The sequence below is a fragment of the Cibotium barometz genome, chromosome 43 (genome assembly GCF_041138505.1).
Source record: "Cibotium barometz isolate CiBa-2024 chromosome 43, ASM4113850v1, whole genome shotgun sequence".
In the NCBI taxonomy this organism is placed as follows: domain Eukaryota; kingdom Viridiplantae; phylum Streptophyta; class Polypodiopsida; order Cyatheales; family Cibotiaceae; genus Cibotium; species Cibotium barometz.
The window spans coordinates 45,485-61,304 of record NC_141088.1 but is presented as its reverse complement, the minus strand read 5'-3'; the positions used below and the strand labels follow the sequence as shown (position 1 = coordinate 61,304).

Below are 15,820 nucleotides of genomic sequence, written 5' to 3'. Positions count from 1 at the left end.
CATTCAGTTATCTCCGGGATCTTGTGTATAGAGAAGAGTTTACACACATCTCTCAGTGTTTCTTGTGCTGATTATTTTCTGCAGTCTACTTGCTCTTGTCTACCCAAGTTTGGATATCATTTCCGCTGCATATTCTGACAGTACGTGCATTAAAGTATCCCAATAGTAATATGTCTCCCATGCTGGCAAACCTCATGATATCATCATATAGTGATATATAGGGCGAATCTCCTGATGTGGCAAACCTAGAGTGGGCTGGGGGAAAGTAGCATACCACCACATATAGCTCGCGGAGCCCCTCTCTGCATATTCGGACCCACATGTACCTTGCATCTGCATCTCTATGTACCACATGTATTTTGTCACGAAGCTCCTCCCTGTAAAGTATTGCCACTCCTCCAGATCCTCTGGTACCTCCCACTGTGCGTAGCTGAGGGCGGAAAACTTATTCCCATCTATAACCTCGTACGTCAAGAAGCCTCTTGTTTGTGCACTGATGGGTATCCATATACATAGCAATATCATTGTGTCTGAAAGTATCCTCAAAGTCATCTGTTCTAAGGGCTCCGTTGCATATCCACACCGTGAATCACAAGGTCTCATAGGCCGCGCACCATCAAGCGGGCCTCCTCTCCGTAATGATGGCTCGGCCATCTCTGTATACCACCCATTTCCCCTCATTCCTTGCCTAAAGCACACGCGGCATGTGTTCCTTCCGGTGTGCTATCTGTGCCAGTGTAAGGTTGTCATGACCCTGTGAAAATGGAACAGCACAAGTGTGGTTGCTGAGCAAAATAAATATTAAATGATTCATATTTGGGGTGCCCGGACAAAGGGAATGATGTGTGGACATCTTCAGGTGTGAAGGGGGACCAAGAACATTAATATTTTTAATGTTCTAACCATGGGTCGCCCCTAGGCCTAAGTGGCCCTTAGGAACTTTAATAAACATTAAAGTAAGGGCCTTCGAATATTTTTGGAGGGAGGAAACTCCACTTTTGGTACACGCCTCTCTCAACTCTCTCTCTCTTGCTTTTGGGGAAGCGTGCAAGCTACATGCGTTGAGGAGAAGGAAAACGTGAGTCGACTGGCTGCTGGTGTTCGGCTGCGTACAGAACTGCCCGTACAGACCTAAAGACAGCAGGCCGTACAGAGCAGGTGACGGCTGTGGTTGCAGGCGGCGCTGACGACCAGAGTGCAGACGGCAGGCAGTTGCAGATTCAGGCGGCTGCTGGGCAGGTGCCTACCTGTACGGAATAGGGGCTGCAGGCGGGTACTGTACAGAACAGTACGGTCGCTGCCATCTGGTGTAGGCGGGTACTGTGCAGGACAGTACAATAGCAGCTATCTGACACAGACGGGTACAGTTGCTGCAAATTCTTCTAACGCAAGCAGCAGTTGTACGTACAGTGCTGTACGGACTGGTACAGTGGAGTGCTGCTGACCTGTACGGACAGGTACATGCAGGTACAATTCTGTTCAGTCCTGAACAGTAGCAGGCGGTGCATTTCCAACTGCAGGCGGTGCTTTATCAGAGCATAGTTGGTGCATCAGTCAGGTGGTTGCAGGGAGGAAAGTACAGATAGTCTTTCTCAAGTACAGACTGGTACGATCAGTCCCACGGGTTGAGAACCACGCATTGAATTGGTAAGCTCTGAACTTGTCCATCTTTCTTTCTTTCCACTGGCTTATGTCTGCTGCAGAGTTGTGTTATCTGGCCCCTTGTGAGAGGAGGGGTATGGCAGTTTGAAAGGGTGGAAAGTGGATGTATATTTGAACTGAGTTGTGGAACCATGTTCATGGAATATGCCATATGTGTGCTCAAGGCTGCCCTGCTGAATTGTCTTGGTTGATCAGAGAGAAGCACAGTGTGTTGCTTTTGTGGGACACAGATCTGTGTGTGAACCCTCTGTGCTAAGAGGTCTTGAGGACTGCCAGATTGGACATACAGGTTTATTCTCCTGGCTGGCTTTGTTGTACTCAGTTTTACATCTCATTGAATTTGAATAAAGAAATACCGAAAGGGGCGCCAAGCTTTGGGGCCAACAGGTGTCGATTTCATTTCAGTTTTGGGGCATTCTAGCTCCAGTTAATTTCATTCTTTATTTGGACTACAAGTGGAAGGGTGACTGCTAGTCTACCGCACTTTGGTTTCCACCAGAAGCCAGTTTCAAGGTTCCGTTGCCGGGACCCATCATCAACTTTCTTAAGGGAGTGAGCTCGTGGTTGACTCGAGGAAAGTCATTGCTGAAAAATTAAGCAACATGTCTGACACAGAAGAGGAATATTTTTATAATGAAGAGGAAAAGCAAGAGACCTCTCTTGAGAGAAATGAATCTGAGGATATTCTTGCAGGAGAACAAGCTGCAGATGATGAACAATATGAGGATGTAACACAGCCACAAGATATGCCTAGTAAAGAGGAAGATGATGCTCAGTTTAAAAATCGTTTGGCAGGTGTAATGGATGTGTTTATGCAGCTCACACAAAGTGAGAAGTTTGCTGAATTTATGAGATCCCGTTCTGAGCCTGAAAAGAAGAAGAAGAAGGTGCGTTCTAAGAACCTACCTTAGGGTCATAGTGGTGCCTTCCCTTAGGATCCATCTTTTGGACAGTTTTCGAACATGCAACATACTTTTGGTGCCAACTCACAGAGTTCCTTCTTCGGACAGCCATCTATTCCTCAGCAGTCTATGCATCCAGGTTATTTTGGTGGTGGTTCTGTGTTCCAATCCATGACTGGGGGTTATCCTCAGGGAGGCATGGGTATGCCAGGGACTTTTGGAGCTAATTTTCAGCCTGGTATGCAAGGGAATATGTATGGTGGTATGCAGTCCGGTATGCAAGGAAACATGTTTGGGGGCTTGCAACCTGGAATGCAAGGAAATATGTATGGGGGCATGCAGCCCGGTATGCATAATGGTATGTTTGGAAACATGGCTGGAATGTATGGCATGCCAGGTGTGGGAATTGGTAATGACCCTATGATGGGCATGAATACTGGGGGTAGCAATCTTGTGAAGCCACTTCCTTACGATAATCTAACGCCTATGGGTAAGGCGAAGGATTATATGGAAGGGGGAGCTGCTGTGAAATTTGATACATTCAGTGGAGCCAAAGATAAGTTAAAGGCACTTACCTTCTTATAGCAGTTTGATGCTGCTTTTTCTGGTGGTAATTACACGGAGTCCTCTAAGGTGAGAAAAGCTGCGACTTTTCTCAAAGGCAATGCATTGCAGTGGTGGTCTACTCTTCTTTTGTAGGACATAGCACCATCTACTTGGGTACAGTCTGAGCAGGTGGAAAAGTATTGTTGTGGGTTGCCCAAGGAAGTGCGTGACTATTGCATAAAGACTCGAGTAACAAATATGTCACAGATGATAGAGAATGCTATGACAGCAAATGCGTTACTCACTGGAGTCTCATCTGGATTTAAAGGAAGTAAAAGCTCAAGCAAGAAATCTCAAACGTCAGGGCATGCTTCGCGTGATGCAAAAGGGTCAATAGAGAAGCGGTATAAGAAGTTACCAATGCCCAAGAGGACTCCTGAGAAGAGACAGGCTTTGATGGATGCTTGGAAATGTTTTTACTGTACAGAGGAGGGACATATGTCTTTTAATTGTCCTAAGCGAAAGACCCAAAAGGACTCTGACACCAAAGGGGAGCCCAAGTCAAAGAAACCAAAACCTTCTATAGGGTTAGTTCTTGATCTTGTTGGGGAACAGCCAGGTGGTGAAGAGACTGAGTTGTGCAGGGCATGGAGCAAAGTGAGAGATCAAAATGCATTGATATTTTTTGACACAGGTGCTAGAGCCAACTTTATTTCACTGGATTTGGCTGGCCGATTGGGGATCCGTGCAGAGGAGATGGGGCCTTTATATGAGGCTAACATGGCTTGTCCTGGGTATGCGGAACCCGTCACTCCTATTGTTGGGAAGCTCAGGCTTCATTTGCAGGGTTATGTGGACAGCGAAGAGTTTTTTATCATGCCACTTGATGGATGTGATGTTTTGTTGGGAATGCCATGGTGCCACAGAGTACATGCGGTGGTGGATACATACAATAGGAAGATCACTTTGACTCATAGAGAGAAAGAACATGTTTTGGATGTAAAGCTAAAAGGGGAATCTCTTCCTATTGTATCACCTTCGGCAATTTCATCAGTAATGAAAAAGCATCTTTCCGCGTACTTGATTTATGTAAAGGATGCAAAAGATGATGAGACTAAATCTAATTTGTCTACGTTAGATAAGGACAAGACTGATTTCTTATGTGGGTTTCAAGATTGTTTTTTCGAGTCATTGCCAGGAGAACTTCCTCCAGCTCATCACCCTTTTGCTCACCTGTACTCTTAGTGCAAAAGAAAGATGGTTCTTGGCGCATGTGTATTGATTACATGGCGCTGAACAAGAATACCATCAAGAATCGATTCCCCATTCCGAGGATCGATGACATCTTGGACCGCTTACAGGGCTCCACAGTCTTTAGTCGGATTGACTTGAAAAGCGGGTATTATCAGATACGTATTAGACCCGAGGATGTGCATAAGATAGCATTTCGAACCACTTTTGGGTTGTATGAGTTCTTGGTTATGCCCTTTGGTTTGACAAATGCACCTGCCACATTTAACAGAATGATGGACAGGATTTTCCGGCCTCATAGAGCGTTTGTGGACACATTCTTTGATGATATGATTGTGCATTCACAAACTGAGGAGGAGCATAGAAGGCATTTGGCCATTGTGTTTGCAGAACTCTAGAACCATAGACTGGTTATTAATGGCAAGAAGAGTGAGTTCTTCTTGCAAGAAATACACTTCTTGGGGCATATTGTGTCTAAGCATGGAGTCCATATGGATCCATCGAAGGTGGAAGCAATTCTTAATTGGCCAGATTTGAGGACCGTGCATGATGTACGCAGCTTTTTGGGATTGTGTTCCTATTACAGGTGGTACATACGGTATTTTGCTGAAATTGCTTCGCCCCTTCATGCCTTAACCAAGAAGGCAACTCCGTTTAGATGGGCTGATCAGGAAATTACAGCCTTTAAAAAGCTTAAAGAAAAGCTTACTTCGGATCATTACCGGACCTCCGAAACGCCTTTGTTGTCCAGTGTGATGCATGTGGAAACAGCATTGGGACAGTTCTCATGCAGGAAGGACATGTGGTAGCCTATGAGAGTCGAATATTGCACGATGCCGAGAAGCATTTACAAGTTTATGAGAAAGAGATGTTGGCCGTAATTCATGCTCTTTCTACATGGAAACATTATTTGCTTGGGGCTGATTTCACTGTGCAGACAGACCATCGGACCTTGCGTTATTTCCTCACGCAAACTAAGCTTTCAGAGAAGCATATGCGATGGGCAAACTTTTTGTCTATGTTTCACTTCCAGATTGTGCATGTGGAAGGCAAAAAGAATGTTGTGGAAAATGTTTTGTCACGCAAGCCACAGGTCTCAGCAGTTTCACTTGCTTATCATCATGAGCTTGATGAAATGAAAGAGCAGTATGCCCATGATGAGGACTTTGAAAGGTTGTATGATCAGATGTCTGAGGGTCAGCGGCATAAACACTATACTCTCAGAGATGGGTTTTTGTTGATGCATGGTAGACTGTGTGTTACCAAGCAATTGCGCCTCAAGGTTATGATTGAAAGTCATGCTCCACCGTATGCAGGTCATAGAGGAATTGACGCCACGGTAAAAGCAATTGAGACTTTCTTTTATTGGCCAACCTTGAGAAGATATGTTGATGCTTTTGTTAGGCAATGCATCGTTTGTCAGAAGGTAAAGTTTGACCGTCAAAAGACACCAGGGTTACTATAGCCTTTACCTATTCCAGATAGACCTTGTGAGAGCATTGCCATGGATTTTATATTTGATCTTCCACGGACACAAACGGGCAATGATGGCATTTGGACTATCATATGCAGGTTCAGTAAGCAGACTCATTTCATTCCCGTGCGTAAGACGATCAAAGTTGATCATATGGTGAAGTTGTTCATGGCGAACATCTTCGAGTATCATGGCTTGCCTACGTCTATCATTAGTGACCGTGATCCACGGATGACGAGTTTATTCTGGAGAGGGTTGTTTGACAACATGGGTACAACTCTCAAGTTTTCATCTTCATTTCATCCACAAACAGATGGTCAATCGGAAGAGGCTAACTCTACAGTGTTAGATCTTCTTAAGTGTTATGTGTCAGAGCACAAGCAACAATGGGAAAAGTATCTTCCTTTGGTGGAGTTTGCATATAACAACACTATCTATACCTCGACGGGCAAGGCGCCTTTTGAGATTGTGGAAGGAGGGAAGAAGGTACCACCCATTTTGCACACAAAGGATAAGATCTTTGAGGCTGATCAGTATGTGGAGAATATGGATGAAGCTTATCGGAGAGTTAAGTTGGCACTCCAGAAAACTCAGCAAAAGCAAAAGACAGCAGCAGACCGTCACAGACGTGCATTAGAGTTTGCATTGGGTGATTGGGTTCTTTTGCGATTTGAAAAGGCTCGGCTCAAGAAGATGAAGAGTAAAGAGCGCTTATTCCCTAAGTTGAGCATGCGCTATTATGGGCCTTTTCAGGTATTGGAAAAGATTGGTGAGGTGGCCTATCGCTTGAAGCTACCAGATCACTGGAGGATTCACAATGCATTTCATGTGAGTCTCCTTAGACCTTTCCGTGAGGATGTATCAGATGAGGCTCAGCCAGAAGTTGAGGAACTTGATGAGGTTCTTATTCCAGAGTAGATACTGGCACATATTGAAAGAAAGGTACGAGGTAAAGTTTCCTGTCGCTATCTTGTGAAGTTCAAGAACTATTCACCAGTGGATGGAGGAAGGTGACTTAACAGATTCACCTCAGGTTTTGCAGCTTTATCTCGATGCCTTTGAGTTGGAGCCGACTCTTGTTACGGCTCATTCAGGTTCAGCAGAGCATGGGTCTAGAGCATTGCCTGATGCTCAAGAGGGTTAGAGGACTACACTAGTAGGTGAGGTCATCAATGTGAAGAGACATTCAAGCATTGGGCAAGGGAGACTAAATCTGACACAAGATTAGAAGTATAACGTGGAATTACCAAAAAATGGCTTCACAATAGAAGATAATCATACAAGGACCGGTCGTGGCTAGGAGGTGAATAGTGACAAATTGCCTATGTGAAGCTGTGATTTGTGTAATTGAAGCAATCAAGCAATCAATTTGCTGTCTAGGAATTGGGGCTGCATAAGTATCAAGAATGTACTCATATTCACAAGGACTATTGTTGGCCACCACATGCAAAATCTGTGCTGTATAAAGTCACCCTTTCAAGTCACAAATATATGAGTACAAATACATCGAATCCCATCAAGCCTCCAAATGCTCCACCATGGTCTCAAGTAATTAGCGCCATCTAGCTACTCTATACTCCCATTGAGTTGACTGCCAAGCCTAGAGGCTGGCCTTGAATAAAATCTACAATGAGGGCACAAAATCTCTGCCAAGTGTGTAGGTGATGCTCCCTCTTTTCTTTCTTGCCTTCATGATTATGTTGATAATGAATAACTTTGTCTCCAAGGTATCATGCTTTCACATTGGCACCAAAAGTTTGGCAGGTATTGTAAGGTATTGCATCAGAATACTACTTCCTAATCCGCATAATGAAAGAAGTATGTCCTAAAGTTGTTGGGGAAAGTGCCAGAACATAGAAACAATACTCCTCTTCTCGCCATGTTTGAGGTCCAGCTTGTCACCTAGGCCACAGATTTCATGCATTTTCAAACCATCTTCCTTGTCGAGCTACTCTCTAGACTACAGCAATTTCCGTTTGCTCTGCACGTCTTCACGTCTGTAGTGTTCCTGTTATGATCTTCTGTTGCGCTTGGCAACCTGAAATAGGACCGTCTTGAGTGATATTGTTTCATACCTAAATGGAGCTAGGTTTATTTAGAGATTGTTTGGTGTTGATATTATTTTCTGATAGGTTCTTCGAATGTGTGAATCGCATTCGTACTATTCGAAAATTTCAAAAACAAAAACGCTGAGACCTAGCTGTGCGCAATGTAGCTAGCAAGTGTAAGATGTTCACCTCGTCGAGAAGGGCAGCCTTGGCGTCCTGCTGTCTGCGGTCGTACCTCCGTAGGAGCTGCAAGCCGGTCCCACTGATCAGTTTGGTCGCCGTGTATGTATCACCCGCTCCAGCACCTAGGGTGTGTCTCCCGCAGTTTCACGCCAGAACAGATAGATTGAGAGAGACACAGACAGAGAGACAGAAACAGAGACAGAGGGAGAGGGGCGTTGGTACGCACCTCCTCTCGAGAGAGTTCCATCGCTTAATGTCGTTCTGTACAAACCAAGACTCTCTCTCTCTCTCTGTCACGATCGTATACGCGCAATATATATATATTTGGTTAAAGGAATTTATTTTATTAATGTTTTTATGTACTTCTTGATTTCTTCCTCTATGTAGGATTTTTTTTTAACCCAGAACTCATCCAATACAAGGGTTTTTAAAATTTATCGTCCATAGATTTTTTTAAATGTAAAAAAATTCCTATGGATTAAAATTACCAAAAAAGTCTCTATCCAGAATGAAGCAAAGCTCAATAAAATTAAAAAAGTTAAGTTTTAGAGTGTGTTAATCCAAGGCCATTTCACCAACGTCCATTCTCTCTAGTAGTTGGAACCAGTGCTTAGCACCTCTTTTGAGGCTTCCAAAATCAAATTTTACCCAAACCTCCTCCTCCCCATCCCGAACCTCCAAATTCTTACCACGTGGTAGCTTTGTGAAACTCTTCCTTGAGATAATATAGAGATGCATCTCAATGACAAGCTCTATCTCTTCATCGCCACCATCACTATAGTCAAGGCTTTAACAGAGACAATGCATAACGAGATAGAGAGAGAGAGAGAGACAGAGAGAGAGAGAGAGAGAGAGTCCCCTATGAGAGAGTTGGTCAAGGCTTCAACATAAATAATACAGATGGAGAGAGAGAGAGATTAATGATGGTTAAAATCATCAAACTAAAATTTATAGGTTTCCAAACTTGGTTAAAAAATCTTTACAACACTAATTAATAATTTTAGATTTTTTACAATCGTTTGCCCCATAGTATGTTTATTTTTTTATTTTTTTATCATTAATCGAGGAAGCTTACCACCTATTAACGTGGATTTAAACTTGAGAACTATACGATGTTGACTTTGAGCGTCAGGTAGAGGATATTTTTTCCCAATAAAACTTGTTTGCCAAAACTAAATAAAATGTATCAACGTTTCTCAAAAATAAACACAAGCTACTACATCAAAGGTGTCCCTTAGTTGTTGTGATTTTCCTTCTTTGCCAAGTAAGATATCTCCTCTTTTAGAGAAATAGAGAAATTTGGAGGTAGGAGGAAATGAAGAGTCGAGAGATCGAGTAGTTAAGTGGGCATTTAAGTGGGTGACGTCTAGCGGAGATCGTGGCCGAGTGGGGCTTTGCCTCACATGTGTGGACGCATGCCCCCGTACCTTGTGAGGGATGACGAACTCCATGCATGGAGTGTGACTGGGAGCAACGTCCAGATGAGGATGCTGGCGGTTTGGGGGGGCTGGGGGAATGAAGGCTCCGAGGAGATCAAGAGGACGTGGGAGACAGAGGATGAGGGAAGGGATCGTAAGAAATCTTCGCCAAAAAGGGTAGTAGATAGGATTATTGCCCAAGCGCGAAGGCCTCAAACCAAAGGCAGGAAGGTATGTCTACAAGTTTCACCTAAGTTGGTGAGGAGTCAAGTCGGGCTGTTTTCCTTGTGTAGTGTTATTGTGTCATGTTCAGGCAAATCTCCGTCCAAAGCAGATGTGGCTAGATGGCTGCAGGATGATGTTTTTCATGGGTAAAGTGGTTTCTCAGGTTTTCTATCGAGGCAAAGGTTTCTTTAATATTCTGTTTACCAAAGCTCAAGCTATGTGGGAGTTGTTTGCCAGAGATCCCCTCTTTATGGATCATAGGCTAATGCATGTTATTCCATTTGATCTTTTTTTTATGTTAATAAAAGCCCTTCTGAAGCCTGCCCTATTTAGGTGGAGGTGGTTGGGCTACCTCCTTGGCTTCGTCCAACGCTGAGGAAGATTGCTAGAGTGATTGGCCCGGTTCTATATTTACCAAAAGATGATGTGGGGAATCACATATGCATTGCATGGAATATAGCCATAGGGATGCCTAAGTCTGTAGAAGTGGATTTAGGTAAAATGGAATTGATGTTGAAGTTTGGGCCTTTTCCTGGTGCATGCTTTAAATGTAGTGGGTTTGGACACATTGCTAGAAACTGTGTAAAGGGGAGTCATGTTAGATCTGAGGATGAGAATAAGGATAAACATGAGGTTGGGGGAGAGAATAAGATTGTGGAAAAGGAGGTCTGTAGAGATAAAGGGGAAGTGGATAAAGGAAAAGGGATTGTGGAGAATGATGGGGACTCTATAGGAGAGGGAGGTTGGAGGATAGTGAAAGGGAAAATGATTGTAAGGCAAGCTAAGGCAGAGCTAGGGCTAATCAGGGTAGCAAACATTCTGACAATCTAAGCCCATTGGTGTATTCGAACCCTTTTAATCCTTTAGGGGAGGAGGATAGTGGGACTTCATCAGTTCAAAAATTCAATTAGCAAGTTGATGAAGCCTGGAAAGAAATATAAAAAGAAGGGGATCAAGGGGGAGGAGTGGAGAGGAGATAGAGATGGTGCCTGAGACTACATTATCATGAGCTCAACTATCAGAGTTAATGGGTGTACATGGAATGTTAAGGGGATTAAGGATAAAAAGAAAAGTGCTGCTTTTTGGAGCTTGGTCAAGGATTGGGACTTGTTTATATTAGCTATTCAAGAACATAATTTATGTGGGTCTAAAATTCTGAGAAAAGATAAGTTTAAGGATTGGGTTATAGGGAATGGGAGGGTTTAGTGGTGTTATGACCATTGTCAAGAGTTGTCTAAGCCCTAATATCATAGCTAATCATCCCATGGGAGAATTTTGGTAGTGGAAATTGTCCAAGAAGGGGAGAAGATTTGGATAATTAATACTTATGGGGCTCATAACCATAAGGTGAGGAGTGGAATGTGGGAATGGATAGCTAATTTAAATTGTCAAGGGCACTTCATTCTTATGGGGGACTTCAATATGGTTGAGAAATAGAGGGATAGATGTGAGGGAAGCACTATTTTGATGGGACATGAAAAGATGAATTGGGAAGGGCTAAGAGGTAGATTTGGCCTAAGGGATGGATGGGAGATGGGTGATTGGGCCTCAGATCCTGGGCACACCTATTTCAGCTTACAATACTTTGGGTCATCTTCCAGAATAGATAGGGTTTTCCTTAGTCTCAACAAGCTATGTGGGTACCCCGTACCTTCAAAATTTCAGTGGACTCCAGTACTGCATTGTCTGATCACATGCCCCTCAAATGGGGATGGCATGTCCTAGGTTAGGAGGAAGCTGAGTTAAATAAGTTTCCTACTAGGAAGCTAAGGGTGAATAATCTGCTTCTAAAGGATGATCTTTTTGTCAGGAGGACTGAAGAGGCAATAGAGAGACTTAAAAGGAGCGGTAACCTACAAGGATCTTGGAGGATTTTTGCCAATGAAATGTAGGGTATAATTAGGGGGCTTGGGAAATTGAGAGCTAAGGAAAGTAGACAGGAGAGAAAGAGATGGGGAGAGCTTCTAGCAGAAAAAGAGGCAGGTTGGGAAACTAATTGCTGAAGAGACAGCTTGGTATTTTAATTGTCAAGCTGGGCTAAAGAGTGAAGATGAGAAATGCTCCAAGAGGGAGGAAGTTAGGTACAAATGGAAAACTTTCAACAATAACAGGAAACCAGATGGGTATTTGTGTAAACTGACTGAAAAGTTGAAAGGCAAGGAAGTGATAGGTAGGGTTCTCGATGAAAATTGACAGGAGATAAAAGGGTTGAGGTTAATAGCCAAGGAATGGGTTAAATATCTAGGGGCAACTCTCAATCTTAAGGAGTACTATTCAACCATAAGGTTCCAAGGTGAGACCAAGTTGCTAGAGCAAGTTAACAAGAGACTGGACCCTGATAGGGCTAAATGGCTGGAAAGGGATATAGAACTTGAGGAATGTTGGGAGGCTCTTCTAAAGGGATATAGAACTTGAGGAATGTTGGGAGGCTCTTCTAAAGCTGGGGAGAGAGAAATATCCTGGCTAGTATGGACTGCTCGTGGAGTTTTTCATTGCTTTTTGGCCCTCTCTAAAGGAATATGTTTGGAGAATGTGCAAAAATGCCTTTAAATCAGGTAATCTGGATAAGGACTTAAAGGAAGGGTTGGTGAAGCTTATTCCCAAGCATAATGCTTGTGGCAGGTTTAATCATTGGAGGCCTATTACATTGCTAACTTTCATATACAAAATCTTGGCCAAAATTATTGCCATTAGAATTACTCGTCCTCTCTAGGAGATCATATATGAGAAACAACATGGTTTTATAAAGGGAAGCTATATATATGACAATATCTATGCAGCTATGTTGGGGAGGAATGTGGCCCTGAGGACTAAGCATAAATGTATTCTCTTGCAACTAGATTTGGAAAAGGCCTATGATAGGGTTCATTGGTCATTTGTGGCTAGAGTGTTGGAAAGAATGGGGTTTGGCTTCAGAATAGCCTCTTGCATATATACCCTTACCTTGGTGAAACTCCAAATTACTATTGAATGGGAGGGTTGTTGGGGCGTTTGAGATAAATAGATCAGTTAGACAGGGCTATCCCCTTGATTCTTTATTGTTTGCTATTGCTTCTCACCCCCTGATTATGGCCTTAGCATGCCTCTACTGAGGGGAGGGTAATTGGGCTAAAGGTGAGCAATGGGGGGCAATTGGTCATCCAATGCTTTGTAGATGATTCTTTACTTTTCCTGGAAGCTGATAATGATAATGTTAGATTGGCTTTAAGCATTATACAAGAGTTTGATAATGCTTCTGGCTCAAAATGCAATATTCACAAGTCTAAACTAATCAGTCTTTCTGAGGACAATGATTTTGACTTAGAGAGATGGGGGTGTGAGGTGGTGAAGAGAGGTCAAATTGTTAGATACTTAGGGGTTCCTTTTGGGGTTGAGGTGACCAACAAACAACTGACAGACTGGGCACTGGACAACTTCTTTGTGAAACTCAAGAAATGGGAAGGCATCAGGGTCCCCTTCCATGATAGGGTGGCTATATGTAACAGTGTGTTGAATGCCTATATAATGCTCCTATGCCCTGTGTTGGACTTTGGAAAAGGGCATTGGCATAAGATTGTCAAACCTGTAAGAGATTTTGTGTGGAGGAATGGTATATCCAATAAAAAGGCATTGGCTTAGGTGGCTTGAGACATACTTAGCTTGCATAAGACTGAGGGTGGCCTAGGTATTCTTCATCTCCCTTCTCATACAATTGCCAGGTTGGATTTGCTCTTATCCAAGTGTCTACAACAGAAGGAAATCTGGTCAAGGATGCTAAAGGAATTAGTGGACTGCTCAACTATTTATTTTGATGGAGTTTGGCAAGGTCTAGGTTGGAAAGACAAACTGTTTTCTTATGCTCCTCTCAAAATCATAGGGTCCTCACTTTGCAAGATGCTTTGCACTAAATGGAAAGAGGTGTTGGAATTTATGGTTTGGGATGGTTGTGGTAGAGCTTCAAGGAACTCTTTGATGTGTCTAGGGATTTGGTGGACTCACAAGTTTATTCCCTCTTTATCTCTACAAGACCCTAGAATAGCCAAAATGTTGAACAACAAAGGTCTGAGGAGATTTATTGACTGCTGGGATGGGGCATCAGTAGGGTGGAAGGAGCGTGAGCAAATGTAGATGGATCTTACCTTATCTCATAGTAGGGAAGCACAGCTTGTCAGATGTGTTGGAAAAAGGCTAGACTTCCACAGCAGTGGATTAATCTTGTTGGATTAGAGACTGGTCCTAGTTTATTAGATCTAAGCTGGACAGAGGTATAACTAAAGTCTTGTACAATGCATTGAGAAAATGAGTGAGGAGAATGTCATCTATTGTAATAGAATCTAGAAAGTGAGCTGGAGCTTCAAGTGTTGGAGAAGGAAATGGAAGGCGATATGGGAGATTGAAATACCTACTAAATCTCAGGTTTTCATGTGGAGAATGTGCATGGGAGATATACCTTATTGGTTCTAAATTGGTTCATAGGAATTTCACTAGTGGATGCTGTGCTCGATGTAAGACTACTTTGGAAGATGGGAAGCATGCATTTTGGGACTACCCTGCCATTAGGGGAGCGTGGTCCAAGATTGGGAAATGGGTCCAGAGTGACTTAGGGGTACAAAGTCAATGGGGGGATTGATTGATTGGAAGATGGGCAACAATGGGGGACATGTTGATTTGATTTTTAATATTATCATATTTTCTTGCTTGTGAGAGATCTGGAATTCCAGAAACTGCATTGTTTTTCAAAAAGCTTGTGACACAGGAATTGATGTGACTGGGTTGATGCATAAGTGTATATGTATGTGCTGGTCTATATGTATGGTTAACAAGTTGAATGGGGTAAAGCTGGTTCAGTAGATTCAGGCTTTGCAGTCAGCTATATAAGTTGACCCCTCTCATTTGGGCATTACCTGCACACATATTGGGCTGTGCCTAATGGTGTGGTGTTCTAGTTTTCAAGGTCTTACAAAGCCAAAGTTGGATGCCAAACTAGTCACATATGGACCTAAAAATAAGAGATGGTACAAGAAGGTAAAGCAAGCAACCTACATCTTTGTTTCCTTTAGAACCCAGTAGGTACCAGACCAACAGTCAAAATCTAGTTAAAAAATAGGGACGTGAAGGGTGATGTGCTGGAGAAGCAGGCTCCTAGGGGCTGCTCCACTGAAGCTATAGTGGAAGCTTGCATTATGCTTGGCTACTAGGTTTCTTGGGAGGAGTCTTATTTTGTATTTGAGGATGATAGATGGGAGTTGGTTTGTAGCTTGCTTAATAGAGAGTGATAAATTAGTTGCTGTTGGTTGACTGTGGCTGGATTGAAAGGATGTAAATTTTCTAGTTTGCGATAACATATATATAAATATTGGTTTAAAAAAAGATATCTCCTCTTTTTTGCCACCTTATGCTTTGCCTTGGAGTTTATATGTGCACAAAGCAACCTCCTCTAAACTCCTCGTACACCTTAGAGTCTACCTGTCGAGCGCTAAGTAGGTTTATTACACGCCATGATTTCTCCTTACTATTGCATGTGAACACACACATGCCTGTGTGTGTGTGTGTGTGTGTGTGTGTGTGTGTGTGTGTGTGCTACTTGAGTTTGCATGGAGATACTCCTCCGTCTGCAATTGCTCTAACCTCTTGCCAAGCTCTCCTTTGTTTCTCAGTTCGCCTTTGTCTGTTTGCCCACCATTGCCTTCATCCCTTGCTTTGTTGCTATTTTTATGGAGACGTGTAGCCCCGTTCCTATGTGCATGTGTGTCTATGTGAGGGGCCGCATATACCTCTTGTTGTCATTTTATTAGTCCATCTACACTTCTTCCTTTCCATCTTCGTGCTAGCTATTAACAACTATTTTGTTCATTTTCATCTACTGCCTTCTGACCCATCTCAGGGTGTTTGCATGTGAGTCTCAGTAAAATAGTGATTTTCACCACACAAAAAAAGAGAGAGATTAAATTAAGACTGTACAAAGATGTGTTCTTCTGAGCAAATTCATAATGTATATACCCGACATCACTTTGATCCCAAGGAAATAGAAGTGAAACAAGTCAAACTTGCAAAGAATCCAAAAATTCAATTTCTATATAATGTTCTCCAAACAAAGACTATGAATTGGCACAAAACAAGTGCATCAAGGCA

At 42.9% G+C, this 15,820-nt stretch overlaps 1 protein-coding gene across 2 annotated transcripts in view; it reads right to left on the bottom strand.

Moving 5' to 3' along the window:
* LOC147613391 (pentatricopeptide repeat-containing protein At2g03380, mitochondrial-like) overlaps positions 1 to 8,351 on the bottom strand; it is a 70,156-nt gene extending 61,805 nt beyond the window's left edge. The window contains exons 1-2 of one of the 2 annotated variants that reach the window (XM_086781331.1): positions 8,293 to 8,351; positions 8,073 to 8,188 (exon numbers count right to left, since the gene is read on the bottom strand). The gene's annotated coding sequence lies outside the window, so the exon portion shown is untranslated. The other variant, XR_015263177.1, reaches the window with a different exon arrangement.
* Positions 8,352 to 15,820: the final 7,469 nt, after the last annotated feature.